The 25124-nt window shown below is 38.3% G+C and overlaps 1 protein-coding gene and 1 non-coding gene across 13 annotated transcripts in view; one reads left to right on the plus strand and one right to left on the minus strand.

The window, feature by feature from the left end:
- The window catches only part of ENOX2 (ecto-NOX disulfide-thiol exchanger 2), a 291413-nt gene that overhangs the window by 237423 nt on the left and 28866 nt on the right, over positions 1-25124 (minus strand). The gene's annotated exons all lie outside the window — the stretch shown is intronic.
- On the plus strand, positions 8033-8114 carry TRNAS-GGA. The gene has a single exon. It is a non-coding gene; the product is annotated as a tRNA-Ser (tRNA).

Here is a 25124-nt window from a genome sequence, read left to right on the forward strand (position 1 = left end):
TTGTGGTCCTTTTTTTTTCTTTTTCCAAGAAAAGACCCCAATGCTGGGAAAGACTGAAGGCAAAAGGAGACGAGAGCAGCAGAGGATTAGATGGTTAGATGGCATCGCTGACTCAACAGACATGAATTTGAGCAAACTCCAGGAGATAGTGAAGGACAGGGGAGCCTGGCATGCTGCAGTGCATGGGGTCACAAAGAGTTGGACACGACTTAGCGACTAAACAACAACTTTATTTTCTGAAACTTGACAACCGACAACTGTTAAGTGTTTCATAATTAAACATGTATGCATTTAAGAGGTAGCTATGGTTAGAACTTCCTATGTATGTCCCAATTCCCATATCCAGTTCATCCCAAGGACTGCAGACAGAGAATATGAGCAACAAAGCTGTTTGAAGGGATGGGAGAGGGAAGACTATGAGAACAGATGAAAAGGATTAGAGTGCATTAATCTGGAAAGATGAAACAATCAATCATGAAGAATTACCACCAGTAAAACGACCACTGCTAAGCACTTACTGTATGACGGTCACCTTGCTAAGGGCACAGATATGTCCAAGGAGAGATGAAGGGCTATCAAAGCAGATGTGAACATTCCTTCTTTCAGTTACGATGTCTATGTGTCAAGCAGTGTGTTGGTCAAGCAACAGTTGTGAACTAGTAAAAACAGAATGTCACAGAGACAATCTCAGATTTGAAATCCAAATATTCAGGTTTAAGCTCTAAGAGTATTAATAATTATATGTATGACCGTGAGAAAATTACCTAAGCTTCGTGTGTGTGTGTGTGTGTGTGCGCGCGCACACACTTGGTTGCTCAGTCCTGTCTGACGCTTTGTGACCCCATGAACTTTAGCCCACCAGGCATCTCTGTCTATGGAATTCTCCAGGCAAGAATACTGGAGCAGGCTGCGATTTTCTTGTACAGGGGTTCTTCCAAACCCAGGGATCGAACCAAGGTCTCCTGCACTGCAGGCAAACTCTTTACCATCTGAGCACCCGGGAAGCCCACCTAACCTTCTTCATTCAGTTCACTTCAGTGGCTCAGTTGTGTCCGACTCTTTGCGACCCCATGAACCGCAGCAGGCCAGGCCTCCCTGTCCATCACCAACTCCCGCAGTTTACCCAGACTCATGTCCATTGACTCAGTGATGCCATCCAACCATCTCATCCTCTGTCGTCCCCTTCTCCTCCTGCCTTCAATCTTTCCCAACATCAGGGTCTTTTCAAATGAGTCAGTATTTGCATCAGGTAGCCAAAATATTGCAGTTTCACCTTCAACCTCAGTCCTTCCAATGAACACCCAGGAATGATCTCCTTGAGGATGGACTGGTTGCATCTCCTTGCAGGCCAGGGACACTCAAGAGTCTTCTCAAACACCACAGTTCAAAAGCATCAATTCTTCTGAGCTCAGCTTTCTTTATACTCCAACTCTCACATCCATACATGACTACTGGAAAAACCAAAGCCTTGACTAGATGGACCTTTGTTGACAAAGTAATGTCTCTGCTTTTCAATACACTGTCTAGGTTGGTCGTAACTTTTCTTCCAAGGAGTAAGTGTCTTTTAATTTCATGGCTGCAATCACTATCTGAAGTGATTTTGGAGCCCCCCAAAATAGTCTGACAGTGTTTCCACTGTTTCCCCATCTATTTCCCATGAAGTGATGCCAAAACTAAGACCTGATGCCATGATCTTAGTTTTCTTAATGTTGAGCTTTAAGCCAACTTTTTCATTCTCCTCTTTCACTTTCATCAAGAGGCTCTTTAGTTCTTCTTTGCTTTCTGCCATAAGGGTGGAGTCATCTGCATATCTGAGGTTATTGGTATTTCTCCTGGCGATCTTGATTCCAGCTTGTGCTTCATCCAGCCCAGCATTTCTCATGATGTGCTCTGCATATAAGTTAAATACGCAGGGTGATAATATACAGCCTTGATGTACTCCTTTTCCTATTTGGAACCAGTCTGTTGTTCCATGTCATGTTCTAACTGTTGCTTCCTGACCTGCCTACAGGTTTCTCAAGAGGCAGGTCAGGTGGTCTGGTATTCCCATCTCTTGAAGAAATTTCCACAGTTTATTGTGATCCACACAGTCAAAGGCTTTGGCATAGCCAATAAGGCAGAAATAGATATATTTCTGGAAAACCCTTGCTATTTAGATGATCCAGTAGATGTTGGCAATTTGATCTCTGGTTCCTCTGCCTTTTCTGAAACCACATTGACCATCTGGATGTTCACGGTTCATGTATTGCTGAAGCCTGGCTTGGAGAATTTTGAGCATTACTTTCCTAGCACGTGAGATGAGTGCAATTGTGTGGTAGTTTGAGCATTCTTTGGCATTGCCTTTCTTAGGGATTGGAATGAAAACTGACCTTTTCCAGTCCTGTGGCCACTGCTGAGTTTTCCATATTTGTTGGCATATTGCGTGCAGCCCTTTCACAGCATCATCTTTCAGGATTTAAAATAGCTCAACTGGAATTCCATCACCTCCACTAGCTTTCTTCATAGTGATGCTTTCTAAGGCCCACTTGACTTCACATTCCAGGATGTCTGGCTCTAGGTCAGTGATCACACTATCGTGATTATCTGGGTCATGAAGATCTTTTTTGTATAGTTCTTCTGTGTATTCTTGCCACCTCTTCTTAATATCTTCTGCTTCTGTTACATCCATACTGTTTCTCTCCTTTATTGAGCCCATCTTTGCATGAAATGATCCCTTGGTATTTCTAATTTTCTTGAAGAGATCTCTAGTCTTTCCTATTCTATTGTTTTCCTCTATTTCTTTGCATTGATCACTGAAGAAGGCTTTCTTATCTCTCCTTGCTATTCTTTGGAACTCTGCATTCAAATGGGTGTATCTTTCCTTTTCTCCTTTGCTTTTGGCTTCTCTTCTTTTCCCAGCTATTTGTAAGGCCTCCTCAAACAACCATTTTGCTTTTTTGCATTTCTTTTTCTCAGGGATGGTCTTGATCCTTGTCTCCTGTACAATGTCATGAACCTCCGTCCATCGTTCTTCAGGCACTCTATCAGATCTAGTCCCTTACATCTATTTCTCACTTCCACTGTATAATTGTAAGGGATTTGATTTAGGTCATACCTGAATGGTCTACTGGTTTTCCCCACTTTCTTCCATTTAAGTCGGAATTTGGCAATAAGGAGTTCATGATCTGAGCCACAGTCGGGTCCCAGTCTTGTTTTTGCTGACTGTATAGAGCTTCTCCATCTTTGGCTGCAAACAATATAATCAATCTGATTTCGGTGTTGACCATCTGGTGATGTCCATGTGTAGAGTCTTCTCTTGTGTTGTTGCAAGAGGGTGTCTGCTATGACCACTGTGTTCTCTTGGCAAAACTCTATTAGTCTTTACCCTGCTTCATTCCGTAATCCAAGGCCAAATTTGCCTCTTACTCCAGATGTTTCTTGACTTCCTACTTTTGCATTCCAGTCCCCTATAATGAAAATGACATCTTTTGGGTGTTAGTTCTAAAAGGTCTTGTACTTCTTCATAAACCGTTCAACTTCAGCTTCTTCAGTGTTACTGGTGAGGGCACAGACTTGGATTACCATGATATTGAATGGTTTGCCTTGGAAATGAACAGAGATAATTCTGTCATTTTTGAGATTGTATCCAAGAACTGCATTTTGGACTCTTTTGTTGACTATGATGGCTACTCCATTTCTTCTAAGGGGTTCCTGCCCACAGTAGTATATATAATGATCATATGAGTTAAATTCACCCATTCCAGTCCAGGCCTATCTAAAAGATCTGTAAGAGGTGTTGGACCAATTAGTAGTTTAGAGGGTTTTTTTTTAAGCAGCCATATCTTTGTTCATATAAAATCTTACAGAAATGTTTTCCATGTAAAAGGGTTGAAAGTACAAATCTTATGCTTGATGTACACTGAAGGTCGTAACAGTACCACCATCCCTCTGCTGGGCTGTCCCCATTCCCTGGAAGCAACCCTAAAGGTATCTATACAACTACCCTCTGGAGATCTATGGATAGATTATCTTTACGGCCCCTTCTAAATCTAACATCCTATGACTAGCTCTGAAATGTTCGTCACCTACATCTTCAAAAATTTTTGTTAAATCTAGTCCATCAAGTATTTGTCAAATGTCTAGCATCAAAGAAAACACAAGATAGAATTTCCGCCTTGGAGGAGCTCACCAACTTTTTGGGAAACAAAATAAATACAGTGGGGATGCACTTCAGAGGAAAGAGGGTTTCAAGGAGTAGGCCACAATCAAGGGCCCACGGAGTAGAAGATTCACTTCTCTATCTTTTTCGTGGCCGTATCATCAATGCCTGGTAGAGTAGGTGTTCAATAAATATTGAACAAATGAACTGAACAGATGGGTGGATGGATGCATAAGGCTATTATCTTACTCATGTTGACTGAAATTCAGCCAAAAGATCTGTACAGTTAAAAGTATTTTTCGTATGTGAGAGATTTTTTTCTCATAAGCACAGTTTTACAAGGAAAGCAAATTTTTTCATTATTCATTCCACTATCCACTACCTACAATTAAAGGTTGATATTTTTATTAGAATAAAAACAAAACAAAAAAGTACACCCCATTATCTTAGCTCCCCAATTTGAGTCAGCAGACAAAATAAAGGCAAAATTCAGTCCAAGCATGTGAAATGCAATTTTGTGGGAGTAAATCATTAGACCAAATTTTGAATTGCCAGGAGATCATTCTTTCAATGAACTTATTTTTATGGAGGTCATTCACATGCTGTTCTAAGCAAGTCACCAAAGCAGGTTTATCAAGATAGAAATGAGGGCCATCTTGGCTCACACCTCCTCATCACCACTAGTAGTGAGAAAATGGCAGGGAGGTCAAAAAGAAGGCAGCTGCTTTTCTTTTTCCTCCCAAGCTTGAATTCTGTCCCATAAGATACACTTTGTCTTTCTGGACTCAAAGTCAGCCAGCAAGCACTTAAGTAAAATTAAGGCAACTGCACCAATGGCAAAGAATTTGATGGAAAGCTTGCTGGAGACAGCTCATTTGAGTAAAAGCTTTGCCTGTTCAAGGAACAATATAATTTCTGGAGGAAATATTTCTGGGAAGGGCCGGGTGGCTTTGCAATTTTATAGCTCAGGTGATATCAGTTATCCAGGACAAGTGTTATATATGACTAACGTTCTCAAACCTGAATTGTGTTTCCTTAGAATGCGACTATATTTGAAAGGACATTAAGGTGTTAATTTTACACTTTTTTTGTTTTAGCATAGCCGTAATATTTTATTATAGTATAATATATACTACTCTTCTGAATATAGATTAGGAATGGACATATTTTTATAAACATTCTGGGAGAGTTTAAAACAGGTTTTTTTTCCATCCATGGCACCTGACACCTGAGTGGCTTAGAGAGACATCAAACTAAAAGATGAAATAAAAAACATCACACTGCTTTGTAATCTTCCTCCAAGGTGCAGTGATATCATAGAGAAGATGCTGTATCCCTTCCTTTGCTGTGACAAGCAAAGAGATCCCAGCCCACGTATGGCTCCATAGGCAGCTGCAACAAAAGTCATAGGGTGAGTAGAAATATGATGAGGTCCTGACTGCTCAGGATGGATGACCTCACTGCTTTCTTCTATGCATTTTAACTACTCACCTGTAAAAACTGGATTCAACTCAAGGTCTTGCGCTTCACTGAAAGACCTGCATTTGGAATGAATACAGTTCTTCCATGGACCACATGAGTTCTGATGCACTGCAGCTGGCCGAACTGTCACTCGCTTCCATCTTCTAAGCAAAATGTGGAAATTTCTGGTCAGGAGTCTTCAACCTTGCCATCAGAGGGCTATAAGTGCCATATTTAAAAAGGCTTTGCTCCTATGCTAAAGTATTTTCATAGAACAAGAAATATGGTTTACATGAGAGAGAGAAAAGAACCCAAAAGAGAAAAAGTAATTTTCTGCCCCTCACACATTTTTATCTAAGTTTGGTCCATGTATGTCTAATCTGGAGGCTACTGTCCTATATAAGTTAGGATTCTTTCGATCAGGTGCCCTGAACTCTCCATTCTCTTCTCCCTCTTTCACCAAATCCCTTGTGACATATTTATTCATTCAATCAGTTAAAATATTTACTTAGAGACTACTATGTGCCAGGGACTTTTCTGAGCATTGGGAATACAACAGTGAATAAAACACGGGCCTTGTCCTAAGAGTCTTTATATTAGAGGGATGGGGACAATGAACAAACACATAATTATAAAAGGTCAAATAGTGATAAGTGGTATGAAGAAAAGAAAGCAGAGTAACTGTACAGAGAATGGTCATGAAAAGCCACTCTGAAGAGGTGACATTTGAGCATGGTTTTCAATGAAGTGAGGATTCATCTTAACTTTTCATTAAAGACAAAAATCTGGGCAGTTGCTAAAATGACTAAGTTCAGAGTTGGAAGTAAGAACAGGTATCAGAGTTGAGAAATATGGGAAATACCATCAGGATATTACAAGAAGTCACCATGGACTTGAAGATTATCTACTGAAAGTCAACTAAATGATCCAAGGGATGAAAGAAGGCTGAGAGGTACCATGGTTAAAATATATAATTTCAATGATGGTTATGAACATGATGAGTGGGGTGGGTCTGTAGGCTGACACATCGAATTCTAGAAAACACCTTTAAATGGTAAATTAAAATAATAAAAAGTATATCTGAGCTTCTGGTTCTAGCACAAGATAAAGAGATGCACTTCTCCCTAATTTTCCCAATAAGTACAGCTAAAAACCTATTTTCTATAAAACTAACACAAGCACTCTGAAAGGTGGAGAAAAAAAAGGCAGACTGGCTAAGGACTTTGGGATCCAAGGACTAACAAAGTGATGAATTTCCTGGGTGTTCTTCATTTATCTTGGACGAGGTCTTGAGGAAGCCAGCAACCCAGAGAAACCAAAGAGCACAGACAAAACTAGTTTCAAGAAAGCCTGCTCTCTCTAGTCAAAAGACCAAGAAAGGGGCAAACAGCAATTCAGAAAAATTTTAGATAATAAACACTTTATTCCAGCCAAACAATATAGGAAAAACATAGGTCTTACTCTCATTCCGATGAGCAAAGACTAAGTAGGGAACCTAGTGGGTAGGAGAAGGCCAAATGGATCTTCTCTCCCCCAATGTTAGTGGAGGCCACATGGTGAGCAAAAATCAGGTGCCCCTCCCTCTCTATCAGCCAGGGTGGTATCAGCAAAGCCCTAGAAGGGAGCTTCAACTTCTAGGGCCTTACCCTCATTCCCATGAGCAAAGACTCAGTGGGAACCTAGTGGGTAGAAGAAGGCCATATGGATCTTTTATCCCCAGTCAATGTTAGTGGAGGCCACAGGGTGAGCAGAAATCACGTGCCCCTCCCTCTGTCAGTTATCAGCAAAGCCCTAGAAGGGAGCTTCAGTTTCTAAGTCAACAAGCAGTAACAGGGTTACCCTCTACTTCCCCAGAGTATCACTGGAAGCTTAGTGGAGAACCTGCACTTCTATTTGCACACAGTAGTAATGAAGTGGTGACCACTTCCCCCATCAGCATGATGCCAGAGTAGACCTACCAAAAGAAAAGATGTAAATAAGATCCAGAATCTCATAATATAATATTTACAATGTCAAGAATTTAATTTTAAAAAGTCACTGATATCAAGAAACCAGAAAACCTCAAACTAAAGAACAGATACCAATACCAAGATAATACAAATGTCAGAATTATCTGGAAGTTCACGGTTCACGTATTGCTGAAGCCTGGCTTGGAGAATTGTGAGCATTACTTTGAACGTGGAGTAGCTCCTCTCGGCCCGCAGACTTTTACGAAGTCTTTATTTCTCGCAAATCCTGAAGGCTGATCTGGTTGATATAAAGTCCCCGAGAGCTTCCTTCTTTTGTTGTAATATGTGGATGATTTGCTTCTTTGCTCCCCTTCTTAAGCCTCCTTACAGGAAAATGGCATCCACTTGAGAAAATTTTGACCTGATACTAGACACTTGTGTGTCAGCTCTACATAGGTCTCACTGCCAAAACCAACCACCAGCAGTAGTCGTGGCCGAGCGGTTAAGGCGGTGGACTGGAAATCCACTGGGGTCTCCCCGCGCAGGTTCGAATCCTGCCGACTACGACAAGTGAATGTTTTGACACACGTGCTTATTTCTTTTTTGTAGGCGTCTCCGCAGACCATTTAAAGAATTTATGAACAGCATACGACTGGGACCCCAAGGGGGATAGACGAGGAGGACATGACAGAGCTAAGGAGTCGGGCGGTTGTGGTTACAACCTGAGTCCAGGAGGAGCGGGAGACGCGACAAAACACTTCAGACAATCGCCAACAGGAAGGCCGGTAGCGCAGAAACGGACAACGCCGACTTGACAGGTCATCTAATCCAAACTCTTCCTATATCATTTCTTATTCTTTTTGATAAATTTATTTACTTTGGGCTGTGTCAGCTCTTAGTTGTGACATGCAGGATCTTTCATTGTAGCAGGCAGAATTCTCTCCAGTGGTAGCACAGGGGCTCCAGAGTGCATGGGCGCTCTTACTTTCCCCGTGGGCGAGATCTTAGTTTCCCGACCAGGGATCAAACCCTCATCCCCTACATTGGGAGGCAGATCCTTAACCACTGGACCACCAGGCAAGACCTTATTATTCTTCTTTTTGAGAGCAAAGATATCTGTCATTCTAAAGAAGAAATAGCTACTTCATTAATGTTTTCCTTTTGAAATACATATACACAGACCTACATTATACATATTTTCTCCTTTCTCAGTTTCAAATAGGAATCTGATTTTGTTAGAATTAATAAAGTACTTTTCTCTTTCCTTTCTCTGTCTCTGTAGACAAAAATAGGTTTATATCTTTTATTTGGAGTTCATGGGATACGGTTTATGAATCTACATGAATACCTATACTGTCTAGATTTAGATAGAACAACACACCTCATGAAATTAATTTAGTGAAAAATTGAATTTAAAGATCCACTGCAAGACACCATTGTTCTGCTTCCTGCTAAATTACCATTTTATCATTAAAATGAATATTTTTATAATTTTTGTTATTAAACTAAAAAAAGAGCAATAGAACTAAAGCAAAGGTAAGAGGAAGAGAGAGAGAATTCTGACATATGAACTATGAGGAAAACTATAATCTCTGCTTTAGAATTCAATTTCTCACTGATTTAGTCTACTTTTCTGCCTTCAAATATGCACTAAAAGTAATATATGGGGGCTACATTTAACTGTTTGTATCATATTTCATATTAATTTACATTAACTGAATAATAGCATTGAATTTAAAATGGAGTTACTATGAATGTCACACATTTTCTGCTATATTTCTGGCTGGTTTTGTAATTAAAGAAATCATTTGAAGATAAATTTTATCTCTTCATGTTTTTTTTTTTCACTTGGCTTTTCAGTTTCTACTCATACTCTTTCAGTAAATACAACATGTTTTAAAAAACCGGCATTGAAACATGTAAAATATCATGTATGAAACGAGTTGCCAGTCCAGGTTCGATGCACAATACTGGATGCTTGGGGCTAGTGCACTGGGACGACCCAGAGGGATGGGTTCAGGATGGGGAACACATGTATACCTGTGGCAGATTCATTATGATATTTGGCATAACTAATACAATTTTGTAAAGTTTAAAAATTAAATAAATTAAAAAAAACTGTCAGATATATATATGTTTGTGTGTAAAAAATCATATATGAGTTCGTATATATCTGTTTAAGCTTTTAGACATTTAAAAAAATTCTTTATATTTTATACAGAAAGATAAATTTTCATACTTAAAGATACAGGATGTGTTCCTAGTTTTATCACTAAAAAGTTGACTTTAGCTATGTATCTTCTTTCTACAACTTCAGTTGTATTATTTAAAGGAAAACATTTGTCAGCAAATCCATGATAGGAAGCTTCTGAGAAGGTCTCCAATGATCCCTGCCTTCGTGAGTACAATTCTAGGCATTTAGGCAACATTGTTGAATGAAAAATACAATACAAAGACTCTTGTTTTCACTCAACTCAACTTATATATGAAATCTTCTATTTTCTGTAGAATTTGATGTGGCCGATTTCCAGCCTCTTGAAAATCTGTCCCTTCTTGGTTTCTGTAGGCTGGTTATTATTCTGTTCTCCTATTCCTCTTCAATTGTTTCTTCATTCTCCTTCACTGGCTCCGCCTATCATTAAGTCTTAGTTCCTGGGCTCCTGATTTATAGAACGTATTCCTCAGCAAACCCATTAATTTCCTCAAACACAATACTTATCTCTTTAAATGCAGCCTCTCAATTTTATATTTTGCATCCCATTTCCTATTTAGTGACTCCCTATTCATATATATTTCTATTTGGATAATCCCACACCTTCAAGTAATGACCTAATTATCATCAACTACTTAAAATGGGTCTCCTTATGTTCTTATATTCCATCAATGGCAGCACTATTCTCTCAGTCATCCAGTCTCACCATTAATCTTCTCTTTCTAATCAGTCAAGTCCTGCTCATTTTGTCTTTTCAGGATCTCTTGCATCCATTCTTGACTTTCCATTACCATGACTAGGTCCTCACCACTTGATGAATGGATTGACTACAATACTATCCTAACTAATTTCTAGTCTTTCTACTCCAATCTCTCCTTTACACGACTTCTAGGCTAATTTTTATGAAATATTGCCTTCATCACATCATCATCCCAAGTCAGGAAACTTTAATAGCTTTCTATTGTCCATAAAACCTAAGCTCCTCATCTTGACATTTTAAGCTCTCCAAATTTGCCTCTAGCCTATTTAGTCAAACTAATTTCCTGCTATTAACCAATGCCAACTATTTATTCCAGTCAGGATGGTCTCCTTAAAGTTCCTAGAGCATATTAAGTTTATCTGGGCCTCTAGGATTTTGCTCATGATAGTCATTAAGCTTAGAAAGAATATTCCCCACTCTTCTGTTGTACAAAATCCTACCTATGCTTAAGTCTCTCTTGGCAACAAGTCCCTTACCACTTATATCCCTACTATTCTTAGTTAGTGCCTACTGTATATGTTACTTGCTCTGCCTCTGAATCATATTTTTCATAGTATATTTTTTCATTGTGTCAGTTTCCCTTGTAGGAGTCTAGTCTACTTAACAGTAAGACAAGGGTCATCATTTGTTCCCTCCACCACTTTTATTCAGCAATCCACAACAGCAGATCCGATTCGAAGTTTTAAAAAATACTTAGAATCTCAAAGAGTCTTTGATTTCTGTAGGTTATATTTAATACCAACCATACAAAAAATTGGGTGTCCCAGGTGGTGCTAATGGTAAAGAACCCACCTGCCAATCAGGAGACATCAGAGACACAGGTTCAATCCCTGGGTCAGGAAGATCCCCTAGAGAAGAACATCACAACCCACTCCAGTATTCTTGCTGGAGAATCCCATGGACAGGCGGAGCCTGGTAGGCCACAGTCCACAAGGTTGCAAACAGTCAGATATGACAGAAGCAACTTAGCACATACTAGGAGTTATAACTGTGACATTTTAAAAGTTTTGATTTATTTACTCTTTTACATATAACAACAAGAAGTCAAATGTATGTTTACATTAAGTAACATGTTCATGAAAAATATTTATTTTCCAAAACAAAAGAAGAAGTAAGAAGGTTTGACTAATTTGCAAATCTTTCTAATATAAGAGAGTTCATTAGAAGACAGTTGAATTCCTGTGTCTCCTTCTGCATTCAATATGTTGTGATATGTTTTTTGTGATAGGTTCTTTTAAAGTATATGAAGAAAATCTGGCCTAAGTATGTAACTGAAAAGTGGAAGAGTAGTTGAATAATTGTTTCAGATCATTGTGGATATTCTCCTTTAACTAAACCAAAATTTGACACTGGTAGTTTCTTTAAGACAAATGCAGTGGGGAATCTGAATCCATATTAATGAGTTTTTTACACATTGTTATATTAAAATCTACTGGTCAGCCTTGTACCTTATTATTTTTATTTTTATTTTTTTTTCAGTGTTAATTTTTTTAAATTTTATTTTATTTTTAAACTTTACATAATTGTATTAGTTTTGCCAAATATCAAAATGAATCCACCACAGGTATACATGTGTTCCCCATCCTGAACCCTCCTCCCTCCTCCCTCCCCATTCCATCCCTCTGGGTCGTCCCAGTGCACCAGCCCCAAGCATCCAGTATCGTGCATCGAACCTGGACTGGCAACTCGTTTCATACATGATATTTTACATATTTCAATGCCATTCTCCCAAATCTTCCCACCCTCTCCCTCTCTCACAGAGTCCATAAGACTGTTCTATACATCAGTGTCTCTTTTGCTGTCTCGTACACAGGGTTATTGTTACCATCTTTCTAAATTCCATATATATGCGTTAGTATACTGTATTGGTGTTTTTCTTTCTGGCTTACTTCACCCTGTATAATAGGCTCCAGTTTCATCCACCTCATTAGAACTGATTCAAATGTATTCTTTTTAATGGCTGAGTAATACTCCATTGTGTATATGTACCACAGCTTTCTTATCCATTCATAGGTTGAGAGAATTCTGCACCACCAAACCAGCTCTCCAACAAATACTAAAGGATATTCTCTAGACAGGAAACACAAAAACGGTGTATAAATTTGAACCCAAAACAATAAAGTAAATGGCAACGGGATCATACTTATCAGTAATTACCTTAAACGTAAATGGGTTGAATGCCCCAACCAAAAGACAAAGACTGGCTGAATGGATACAAAAACAAGACCCCTACATATGTTGTCTACAAGAGACCCACCTCAAAACAGGGGACACATACAGACTGAAAGTGAAGGGCTGGAAAAAGATTTTCCATGCAAATAGGGACCAAAAGAAAGCAGGAGTAGCAATACTCATATCAGATAAAATAGACTTTAAAACAAAGACTGTGAAAAGAGACAAAGATGGTCACTACATAATGATCAAAGGATCAATCAAAGAAGAAGATATAACAATTATAAATATATGTACCTTATTATTTTTAAAAAGATTACTTTGGCTGCCCTGGATCTCTGTTGCAGCACGCGGACTCTTCCCTGTGGCAGGTGAGCTCTCTAGTTGTGGCTTACTGGCTCAGTCGCCCCAGGGCATGTGGGATCTTAGTTCTCTGACCAGGGATCAAACCTGTGTCTCCTGCATTGCAAAGTGTATTCCTAACCCCTGGACCACCAGGGAAGTTCCCCAGCCTTATGCTTTAAATGAATCTTTACCCAAGCATGATTTTACATCATGCATCGATCATGTGAAAAATAGTGTTTGACTGAGCTATGTAGATCTTCCAAAGGGTGACTTATTTCATTACATAATATTTTACAAACCACATGAGTTAACATCACTGCTGATCTTGAGAGTAACAGGCAGGAAGGCTAGGATCCCCAAGCGAGGGAATAGACTGCAAGTGTCAGACGTTTTCTTCCTCTCTCTTAAGAGGCAGGAGAAAACAAACTACAAGCGTCAGATGGTTTCTTGCCCTTCTCTATACAAAATTGAAAGGAGGTTTCTTTTAAAATTCCATGTTGCCAGGATCACACCTGGTTCCACCTGAATTTAACTTTTTCAAACCTTGAGCTAACCAATGAGTTTTTCTTGTGGAAATGTTTTTCTTAAGCTATGTTAATGAACTACGGATTTACCTTAGAATCTGCCTTTCTTCAAATCAGTTCTGCTTAAGGGTCAGAACTCATAATGGCTCAACAAACCAATATGTTTTACCCATTTCTCTTAAGCTGTGTTAGTGAAACTATGTATTTGCTTGGAAATCGCCTTTCTTCAAGATTCATGTCAATTGTTTTACGGCCCGGGATAACTCACCTTGTGCCAATGCTATCTCAAAATGCATGTTGTGGGTGAGGGGCCTGGTGCAACTCCCTGATTTTTGACACATTTCCTTTCTCTAATTAGCAGCTTGCTAACAGGTATGTGACTTCTTGCTATAAACTTCAAGGGGGTACTCTTTCTGCCCCCTTCTAATGTCTGTGTCTGAAGCTTTCTCTATCTCTTTTAGACTTTAATAAAACTTTATTACACAAAAGCTCTGAGTAATCAAGCCTCTTCACTGGCCTCGGATCAAATTCCTCTCCTCCAGAGGCCAAGAATCCTGGTGTCATTCAAGGCTCATAGTGGCAACCTTTCAATCTCATCAGAAAAGATGGTTAGTATTGGGAAGCTCTCAAGTTTCTGCTAGTAGAGTCAAGTGTTCCAAAATTCTAATTTTCACTTCAAAGCTCAAATTTTATTGTTGACAACAAATACTGTCAGTTATTTTCCTTAAAGTACAGGCTTAGTTTATTTCTGAGAAAATGGCTGCCAAATACCCAGGTCTGAATAATCATTGCTTGTTAGTTGTTAGTTAGTTCTTGTTAGATGTTCTTTCAAGTAAAATTAAAATTCTGTGTAAAAATCTTGCAGTTCAGTTTATAATTCAATCATGTAAAGCACTTGCTTTACCTCCAGACACTGTCACGCTTCAGAATGTATAAGAAGTGTTTTATCCATGTTTCCCATTTTGATACATAGATTATTAAAAAGATATGTAATCAAATTGCAAACATTCAATATGTGCAGTTCTTTGTATGTCAACTATACCTCAAAAAAGCTGTTTCAAAGGATATGTGCATAAATATCAATATTTAATGAAATTAATAATATTTACTGGTTTATCAAGGACATTATTAAGTAAAAATAAAATTCTTTAACTGTGAGTGTGTGGTGGTAAAGAATACAATTACTAACAAGTACCATTTGGTACCATTCCCTTGATTTGTGCTAAGGCACCAGCTTATTCACCATTGCTCTGCATCAATAGTGAAAATGTCAACACAGAGAAAAAGACAAATAATATTACAATTATTGTGAAAACAGTTTTGACCTCTCACACTCTCTGAAAGAGTCTTGCGGAGCCCAGAGATTCATGATCCATACATTGAGAACCAGTCAAAGTGTTTGTACACTATGAGTCTACACTTGAATCTACATTATAAGTCTACTCTTTGAGGTCTACCCTATGCTGGGAACTCTTCCCTTCTTTAGCACTACTTCTGGTCACTTCATTGGTTTCTTGTTGAGCTCAGTCTTCTTTTAACATTCTAAATATACTCTAGTATCGGAGAAGGCGATGGCACCCCACTCCAGTACTCTTGCCTGGCAAATCCCATGGACGGAGGAGCCTGGTAGGCTGCAGTCCATGGGGTCGCTAAGAGTCGGACACAACTGAGCGACTTCGCTTTCACTTTTCACTTTCATGCATTGGAGAAGGAAATGGCAACCCACTCCAGTGTTCTTGCCTGGAGAGTCCCAGGGACGGGGGAGCCTGGTGGGCTGCTGTCTCTGGGGTCGCACAGAGTTGGACACGACTGAAGTGACTTAGCAGCAGCATACCTAATTTACTTACATGGTTTCAGCTATGACCTATAAACTAATGATTTCTCCAATCTATATCTTTAATGCATACTTGTCTTCAGACCCTCAGATCTATGTTTCTGATTAATATCCTGTAGATACTTCCAACTAGATATAACCAAAGCAATACTTTCTCTTTTCTCTCAAATTCTTTCATATTCCTGAATTCCTGATCTAGGCTGTTAGTACTTTTGTTCATCCAGTCACTCAATCTAGAAATCTAGAGACCATCCTTAACTGCTTCTCTCCTTCATCCATAAATGGCCAGCAGGCAACATCAATTTATGATATTGTGATAACATCAATATTGTCATACAATAGGGAGTGGTGAAGCTCAAGTCAAACTAGAGAATGCATGTTCCATCTATAGGCATTCAAATTCAGACACTGCATGGGCCAAACAGAACAGATTTGTTATTGCCAGTCTGTGATACTTAGTAACTCTGAAATATATCTTGAATTTGCACCTGTCTTTCCATTTCCACTGCCAATCTTCTACTTTAGAGTCTCCATCATCTCTTACTTAGACTATTGCAATACTCTTACTTAGACTACTGCAATAATTTATAACTGATCCTCTGGCTCCACAATTTCCACAAATACTCTGCCTTTCCTGCCCCACTGAAGTTTATCTCTCAGAAGGCAAACAGATACCTAACATGCAAATTTGGTTACTTATTTGAAACCTCAGCTTAAAATACCATAATCGTATATGCTATTCTCTCTGACCAATCCTGTAAAATGAAAATATACACATCTCTTAACACAGTGAGGGCATGACAACCCACTCCAGTATTATTGTCTGGAGAATCCCACAGACAGAGGAACCTGGTGAGCGACAGTCCACAGGGTAGCAAAGAGTTGGGTGCAACTAAAGCGAGTTGGCACAATCTATAACCTGTCCCTCTCACTTAGTACTTTGCTTTCACTTTTCTCCAATTTCCTACCCAAATGCCAAACTTCAGCTATTAATGTCATGATAAGAGCTAAGACTTTTAAATTACTTATTACATGCCAGGAACTCCTCCACATTACACATATTAACTCATTAGTCCTCACAACCATATAAAATAGGTTATCATTATTAAGCCCATTTTACAGATGAGCAAGCTGAAGCACAAAGCCAAATTGAATCAGAAGGAATTCATTCAAAGTTGCTTATACTGTTTTAGGATTCTGTGTCTTTGTATATGCTATTCTCTCTAACCAAAATGCTTTGGTTTTCTTTTCTACCAAGTTTACCACCTTTCAAGATTCAGATCAAATATTATTGCTTTCAGCTATCTTCTGCAGCTATCTCCTTCCCCAGGTAAAGCTGATATTCCCTCCCATCTTGGGAACGTAAACTACATATTACAACTTACCAAAAATTAACACCTGCCTAGCACTTAACACGGCAGCACAGCAGCATACCCGCAGCAGAGAGTCACTGTGGTAAGCAGTACACTAGGTCAAGAACTATAGTTTCTAGGTTTTATGGAAGAGTGAGAAGAACAAAGTGAGGATGGTTCTGTTCCTATGCCCCCTTCCTAACCTTACTCCCTCACAATCACTAGCACTTCCTCATGGCAGATAGTCCTTTAGAGATGATCCAAGCACAAGCCTTCAACAGGCTGGATAACCCATATCTGGGGCCTTATAATCCAGGAGGCTTAAACCCAGTCCATAATCCCTCAATAAGGTGATGTCTGCTTAGATAATTGGAACTGTCAAAATCAATAAGAAAAGTTTAAAAACAGTCATGACAAGCCACTCCAAAATGAAGAAGGAACTATAAGTCACTGATTACTATGATTTTTTTTACAGAGAAAGCTATATAGTCTTTCCTAAATTGAGCATTAAGGTATAAAAGCTCCTTATTCTCTAACACATTTAGAGTTTGAACACATGTAATCTAGCATCTTCTACTAGGCAGGGATTTAATGAACATTTTGTGAGAACATCTGTTTGTTATTTATCTTTGTCTCATTTTACACATCAGCAAATCCCTTTTTACCACCAGGACAGAATAAAAATCACCATTTCATTATACAGCGTTCATAATTTTAAACTTCAACTGGGGGAAAGAGAAGCAATCGTCAGCACTGCATTCTACCTGATGTTACAGGAAAGAAGTACAAGGGTGAGGAAGTGCAGAGGGGAAATGATTAAATATATAAATCCCTTTAACACACGCTCTGCCAATGGCTACTGTATTTTACTGTTCTGGCAACTGCTAAGGAGAATTAAAAGCTGCTCTATCTTTCTAGAAGGGTATTCTTTGTTTGCCCTCTTGAGTCTATGCCAAAGAAAAGGGATGGTTTTGCTAAACAAACTTATCCCCTTTATGTTCTCCAGAGACAACTTTAACACAGAAACAACTATTAATATTATCAGGTCTAGATGTTTTCCCCAAATTATTGAGATATATTGACATAAAATATTTTGTAAGTTTAAGGTGTATAATTTGATTATATATATATATATATACACACACACACATACATACACATATTGTAAAATGATTACCACAATAAGGTTAGTTAACACATTGATAATCTGGAAAATTATAGACAGAGCTACTGTACTTTCTTTTCTTCAATGCTCCTATCCTATTTCACGAAGCTACCTAATGGCGTTTCCGAGTGCTCCCACTATTCATTATGAGAAAGAGCCATTATCCAAGGCCTTAGTCATCAGGAATGGCCAGTGCCATGAGCTAAGGCTAGTACAAAGCAGGGAAAGAATGCTGACAGCTTAGGCAGAGTAACTGAAGCCATTTCTGGAAGCATATCTATCATAGCATCCACTTCCAAATGTATGTGTTATGGTAGATAACAATATAACATAAAACAGAATTTACAGTTGATTTTTCCCTAGATCCAAATATACTATCCTATTTGCCATGGAAAATAATAAAGGAAAGAATAAGAAAGGCACAATTCTTGCCTTCAAGAGCTTACAGTCACTTCCTTCCAACAGTCATTTACAATATATTTACATCACTGCTGCTGCTGCTGCTAAGTCGCTTCAGTCGTGTCCGACTCTGTGCGACCCCATAGACGGCAGCCCACCAGGCTCCTCCGTCCCTGGGATTCTCCAGGCAAGAATACTGGTCTTATATAAAAAGAACACATTTGCCACATATAAACTCACTAAAGAATAGGAGGAGACATATATACCTAATTGAACACTGGATTGGGTGGTATAGATAGTAAATACTGTTGCAATTCAGAGAAGGAGAAAAATCAGTGTAAACTGGCAGGAGATGGGGAGGCTTTCCATGATGTGTAGAATTTGAGTTTGTTAAGTTGGAGAAGATTTAGAAAGGTGAAGAAGGAGGACAAACTAAGAATCAAATTAATCTAATCATGTCCCTTCATCCTGTTCCAACACTTGAGTTCTTCATCATAGAAGTGTTTTGAAAGTCCCTCCCCATAATACCATCAAACAGGTAAAGGAGGCAATAAAGAGATTCACATACCTCCCTTACACTTTCCTTTTCAAGCCACTGGGGAATAGAAACCTCAGATAGGAATTGATCAGAGTATCTGATTAAAGTAATTGATGTTAAAATATGATTGAGGTTTAATCTTTCCATGAGACATTTGTGTCTTAAAAGAGGAGATAATCAACCAATACACACTCTCTAATTAGTACAATTATGTGGAAAAAGCATTTTGAAGCTGGGAGAGCACCCCACCCCCACAATCCAGAGCATTTTTCTTTTTGTCCATTTCAGACAGTGATGTTTCCTTGCTCCACATAATCTGCTAGAATTTAAGATATACAGGGTCACTACAGTATTATCTGCCTTTCCATTATTTATAAGAACTTCTTTGCCTCATTGGGCCCCTGGATATAGCATACTGCAAATATTGGAAAGCATCTGTGAAGTTGGTTGTTGTAAGTTTCTTTTTTCTTCAGCATTTTTTTTCTGTTTTATTGTGTAAGGCAAAAACATTGATAAAGAAATAGAAAGTCATTTGGGGTTGATAAAAATAAAACATTTATGAATGAAACAGCAGTCATTTTTATTTATCTCGGTGATTCTTTACCAGGGTGGTATAATACTTACTGAAGTTCATATCAGTATCTCCAAGAAATCTTTTTCAAGCTTTGTCTCCCCAACCTCTGATATTCTGCTATTCCCCCAAGGAAGTATATTCCCTCTCTACTTGATTTCACCATCAGCCTAGACTTACTACTTACCAACTACCTTCATTCTCAATCTACCTCTGCATGTCAGATTTCCATGCTAATGAGAACAATGAAGAAAGGAAAGAAAGCAAAAGAAAGGACAGAAGAGAGTATGGTGTTTTTTTTTCTTAAAGCTAGAGGAAATACACAACACTAGCTTTCTAGCTGTAAGCTTTAAAATCCTGATTGCATCCTCTTCATTCTTAAGAACTAGGTTCTATTCTCCATACTCTGAGAAGTATTTGCCATGCCCTAGAATGGCAAACACTCTGTTACATCTGTAACTGGGAAACATTTTTGGCACTACCTGAGATATGAGGTATGAGGGAAGTAGAAAGGCTATGCAAAAAAAAAAAAAGACAAGAAAAAGAAAGGCTCTGTATAACAACTGACCTCTTGGTAGTAAAAGGTGGGAATAAAGGACAAAGGCCAATAAACCAGCATTGCAAGATTGGCAGCCCAGGTGATCACAGCAGTGCAGGGAGGTAGGTCAACCTATGAAAATCATATAGAGCTGTAGCTTAACAACCAAGAAGCAAATGGAGAAACTAGTTTCAAGCTACAGAATAAAGTAGAGGAAGGAAAGCAGAGAAATAAAAGACAGATTATAGTAATGGTGAAAGTGGGCACCCTTGTCTTGTTCCTGACTTTAGAGGACTTTCACCATTACTATTCAACATAGTTTTGGAAGTTTTGGCCACAGCAATCAGAGCAGAAAAAGAAATAAAAGGAATCCAAATTGGAAAAGAAGAAGTAAAACTCTCACTGTTTGCAGATGACATGATCCTCTACATAGAAAACCCTAAAGACTCCACCAGAAAATTACTAGAACTAATCAATGACTATAGTAAAGTTGCAGGATATAAAATCAACACACAGAAATCCCTTGCATTCCTATACACTAATAATGAGAAAACAGAAAGAGAAATTAAGGAAACAATTCCATTCACCATTGCAACGGAAAGAATAAAATACTTAGGAATATATCTACCTAAAGAAACTAAAGACCTATATATAGAAAACTATAAAACACTGGTGAAAGAAATCAAAGAGGACACTAACAGATGGAGAAATATACCATGTTCATGGATTGGAAGAATCAATATAGTGAAAATGAGTATACTACCCAAAGCAATTTATAGATTCAATGCAATCCCTATCAAGCTACCAACAGTATTCTTCACAGAGCTAGAACAAATAATTTCACAATTTGTATGGAAATACAAAAAACCTCGAATAGCCAAAGCGATCTTGAGAAAGAAGAATGGAACTGGAGGAATCAACCTACCTGACTTCAGGCTCTACTACAAAGCCACCGTTATCAAGACAGTATGGTACTGGCACAAAGACAGAAATATAGACCAATGGAACAAAATAGAAAGCCCAGAGATAAATCCACGCACATATGGACACCTTATCTTTGACAAAGGAGGCAAGAATATACAATGGATTAAAGACAATCTCTTTAACAAGTGGTGCTGGGAAATCTGGTCAACCACTTGTAAAAGAATGAAACTAGAACACTTTCTAACACCATACACAAAAATAAACTCAAAATGGATTAAAGATCTAAACGTAAGACCAGAAACTATAAAACTCCTAGAGGAGAACATAGGCAAAACACTCTCTGACATACATCACAGCAGGATCCTCTATGACCCACCTCCCAGAATATTGGAAATAAAAGCAAAAATAAACAAATAGGACCTAATTAACCTTAAAAGCTTCTGCACATCAAAGGAAACTATTAGCAAGGTGAAAAGACAGCCTTCAGAATGGGAGAAAATAATAGCAAATGAAGCAACTGACAAACAACTAATCTCGAGAATATACAAGCAACTCCTACAGCTCAACTCCAGAAAAATACATGACCCAATCAAAAAATGGGCCAAAGAACTAAATAGACATTTCTCCAAAGAAGACATACAGATGGCTAACAAACACATGAAAAGATGCTCAACATCACTCATTATCAGAGAAATGCAAATCAAAACCACTATGAGGTACCATTTCACACCAGTCAGAATGGCTGTGATCCAAAAGTCTACAAGCAATAAATGCTGGAGAGGGTGTGGAGAAAAGGGAACCCTCTTACACTGTTGGTGGGAATGCAAACTAGTACAGCCACTATGGAGAACAGTGTGGAGATTCCTTAAAAAACTGGAAATAGAACTGCCTTATGATCCAGCAATCCCACTGCTGGGCATACACACTGAGGAAACCAGAAGGGAAAGAGACACGTGTACCCCAATGTTCATCGCAGCACTGTTTATAATAGCCAGGACATGGAAGCAACCTAGATGTCCATCAGCAGATGAATGGATAAGAAAGCAGTGGTACATATACACAGTGGAGTATTACTCAGCCATTAAAAAGAATACATTTGAATCAGTTCTAATGAGGTGGATGAAACTGGAGCCTATTATACAGAGTGAAGTAAGCCAGAAAGAAAAACACCAATACAGTATACTAATGCATATATATGGAATTTAGAAAGATGGTAACAATAACCCTGTGTAAGAGACAGCAAAAGAGACACTGATGTATAGAACAGTCTTATGGACTCTGTGGGAGAGGGAGAGGGTGGGAAGATTTGGGAGAATGGCATTGAAACATGTAAAATATCATGTATGAAATGAGTTGCCAGTCCAGGTTCGATGCATGATACTGGATGCTTGGGGCTGGTGCACTGGGACGACCCAGAGGGCTGGTATGGGGAGGGAGGAGGGAGGAGGGTTCAGGATGGGGAACACATGTATACCTGTGGTGGATTCATTTTGATATTTGGCAAAACTAATACAATTATGTAAAGTTTAAAAATAAAATAAAATTTAAAAAAAAAAGAAAGATTATAAACACCCTTTTCAGGTGGGACCGCCAAATTCAAGTGTAACTCTGAAATCTCAATAAGCTCAGCTAAAAGGATGAAAGGCCAAAATCTTATTTAAAACACTCTATTCCATTATCAAAAGGTATTGTTGCTAGGGTTCAAAAATAAAAGCAAAACAGAAAAACCACAAATACATACCGATATGTACATATTTGTGCACAAAAAAAAAATAAAAAAATAAAACTCTTAAAACGAAAAAAAAAACAGAAACATGCATAGAGTTCACATACACAGCCACTCACCACCACATTGACACTGACACACGTACACACAAGTACACACACACTCACATACATGCCTGCACTCCAGGATGGGGCTGAATGAAATGAAATCATCTCTGAGTTAGGTAATTCTCTCCTTCAACTCTATTTCTTGGTTTCTTCACTTAGATAGGACTTGCAGTTGTTGTTTTTCAGTTGTTAAGTCAAGGCTGACTTTTGCGACCTCATGGAGTGCAGCACACCAGGCTCCCATTTGTCACTATCTCTCGGAGTTTGCTCAAGCTCATGTCCACTGAGTCAGTGATGCTATCCAACCATCTCATCCTCTACTTCTCCTGCCCTTAATCTTTCCCAGCATCAGGATCTTTTAAAATGAGTTGGTTCTTCACATCAGGTGGCCAAAGTATTGGAGCTTCAGCTTTAGCATCAATCCTTCCAATGAATACTCAGGGTTAATTTTCTTTAGGATTGACTGTTTTGATATCCTCGTAGTCCAAGGGACTCTCAAGAGTCTTCTCCAGCACCAAAAATCGAAAGCATCAATTCTTCAGTGCTCAGCCTTAGATGGGACTAACCTCAGTCAAAAGTAAGAGATATGTTTGTCACTGAACAGGGCATTTCATTTGGTTGTCTTGTATTATATATTTACACCATGTAGATTCTGGCTACTTGAGAAACCAAAAGTTAGTTGTATCAATAAAAGGTATAAGCTTTATTTCTGTAGCGGTCTCACTTTGTGTATAGAGCCACTCCTTATGGGGTCTCATTTTAAGTGAGGTTTGTGCCTTTAGAAAATCATTCACACTATGGATTCAATGCAATCCTTTTCAAAGCCCAAGTTGGCTTTTTTTCTTTTTTAAGGAAATTGACACACAAATTCTAAAATTCATATAAAAATGTAAGAGATGCAGAATAACCAAAACAATCTTAAAAAAAAAAAAAGAACAAAGTTGGAAGACTCTCATTTCCCAATTTCAAAAATGACTACAAAGCTACAGTAATCAAGACAGTCTGGCATATGTACAGGCATGTAGAACAATGGAACAGAACTGAGTGTCCAAAACTAAACCCTTATGCTTACCACCCATTGATTTTTCACAAGTGTGCTAAGATCATGCAATGGAAAAAGAATAGTCTTTTCAACAAACGGCACTGGGGCAACTGGATATCCACACGCAAAAGAATAAGGTGATCCCTGACCTCACATCACACACAACAATTAACTAAAAATGGATCACAGACCTATATGTAAGGGCTGAAAATGTAAAACTCTTAGAAGGAAACAGGAGTAAATCTTTTTGACCTTGAGTTAGGCAATGGTTTCTTATATGTGACAGCAAAACAGAAGTTATAAAAGAAAAAAAAAAATGGATAAATTTGCTTCATTGGAATTGGAAATGCTATCATCATGAAAGTGAAAAGACAGTCTACAGAGTGGTAGAAAATATTTGAAAAGCCACAAGATACCACTTCTCACCTATTAGAATAGTTGCTTATTATTAGCAGACAATAAACACTGACAAGATTGTGGAGAAACTGGAATCCTTATTCATTGTTGGTGGGATTTAAAAAATAGTGTGGCTACTTTGGAAAGTGATTTTGAGGGCTCTTCAAAAAGTCAGATGGAGAGTTACCATATGACTTCTGGGTACATACTGAAAGAAATAAACACATATGTCCACACACAAAAAAAATACATGAATGGTTATAACAGCGTTATTCACAAAAGCTAAAGAGTTGAAGTGATGCAAATGTCCATCAACTCATGAAAAAACAAAATGTGTTATAGCAATACAATGGAATAGTATGCTGTTATAAAAAGGAAGTCATGATACATGCTATAAAATGGATGAACTTTAAAATATTATGCTAAGTGAAAGAAATCAAATGTAAAAGGACACACGTTTCATGATTCCATTCATATGTAATATCCAGAATAGGCAAATTCATAGTGACACAGTAGATTAGTGGTTGTCTTGCACTGAGGGGAATGACGGGAAGGGGCGATAGTGGTTAACCCTCAGACTTTATTTATTTGGGGGATAATAAAAATGTTATAAAATTAAATTTTATAAAATTGAATTTTAATGATGGTTGTATAACTTTGAATATACTAAAGATCATTAAATAAAAACAGGTGAATTACATGCTATGTAAATTATACCCCAATAAAGCTGTTAACAAAAAATTAGTCACTTGGGAAGCACATGATTATTTTCCAACTTTTGAATGGTTACCATATGGAAGCAGGGTAAGGTGGTTTGGTGCATGCTCCAAAGGGTAAGAAGAATCAGGGCCACCACGGAATACAACTCCAGAGGGCTCAATTCATGTTGTAGTTTGTACACGAGGCCTAACAGTAGGAGCAATGGGTGGAGGCTGCAGGGAGAGATTTGGGGTTATTTATGCAAATATTCA

Source organism: Bubalus bubalis, chromosome X (assembly GCF_019923935.1).
Source record: "Bubalus bubalis isolate 160015118507 breed Murrah chromosome X, NDDB_SH_1, whole genome shotgun sequence".
Taxonomy (NCBI): Eukaryota; Metazoa; Chordata; class Mammalia; order Artiodactyla; family Bovidae; genus Bubalus; species Bubalus bubalis.